Source organism: Schistocerca cancellata, chromosome 6, assembly GCF_023864275.1.
Source record: "Schistocerca cancellata isolate TAMUIC-IGC-003103 chromosome 6, iqSchCanc2.1, whole genome shotgun sequence".
In the NCBI taxonomy this organism is placed as follows: domain Eukaryota; kingdom Metazoa; phylum Arthropoda; class Insecta; order Orthoptera; family Acrididae; genus Schistocerca; species Schistocerca cancellata.
In genome coordinates this window covers 143653296-143653843 of record NC_064631.1, presented here as the reverse complement: position 1 = coordinate 143653843, position 548 = coordinate 143653296, and the positions used below count along the sequence as shown (strand labels likewise).

Below are 548 nucleotides of genomic sequence, written 5' to 3'. Positions count from 1 at the left end.
AGCGTTCGAAAGATACGAGTTTCCCAATGAACTAGGCTTAGGTTTAATTGTTCTGAAAAATCTGATCAGTAAAGCCTCTGTAGTCTTATCTCTCTGATCTCTAATGCTACATTTTGACTTCCCACTATACGCAATATTTCACTTGTATGCTTCAATATATTTCGGCAAATATTAGAAACACAGGGGAATGCATAAGCACTTTACAATAGTTAAATTAAGGGGAATTCTTATTATAAATTAAAAATAGTAGGGCTCGTCCGGGATTTGAACCCGGGACCTCTCGCACCCTAAGCGAGAATCATACCCCTAGACCAACGAGCCACCATGTAACTTATCTTCCAGATATACGTACAACAGATCAACTCCACTGCTTCCAAACATTTCGTCGAGATTTTTCTTAAAATGTTTAGTGATTTATTTATTATTTAACCTTGTTAACAAAGTTATCGCCGAAAATGTTTCGCCAAGTAGTTGGACCCGAACTCGTTAAAAAAAATTATACGCGATGGGGAGAGCAAAATTTATGATGATGATAATAATACATAGGA

At 36.5% G+C, this 548-nt stretch overlaps 1 non-coding gene across 1 annotated transcript; it reads right to left on the bottom strand.

The window, feature by feature from the left end:
• Positions 1 to 249: 249 nt before the first annotated feature.
• On the bottom strand, positions 250 to 321 carry Trnap-agg (transfer RNA proline (anticodon AGG)). The gene has a single exon. It is a non-coding gene; the product is annotated as a tRNA-Pro (tRNA).
• Between the last annotated feature and the right edge of the window lie 227 nt (positions 322 to 548).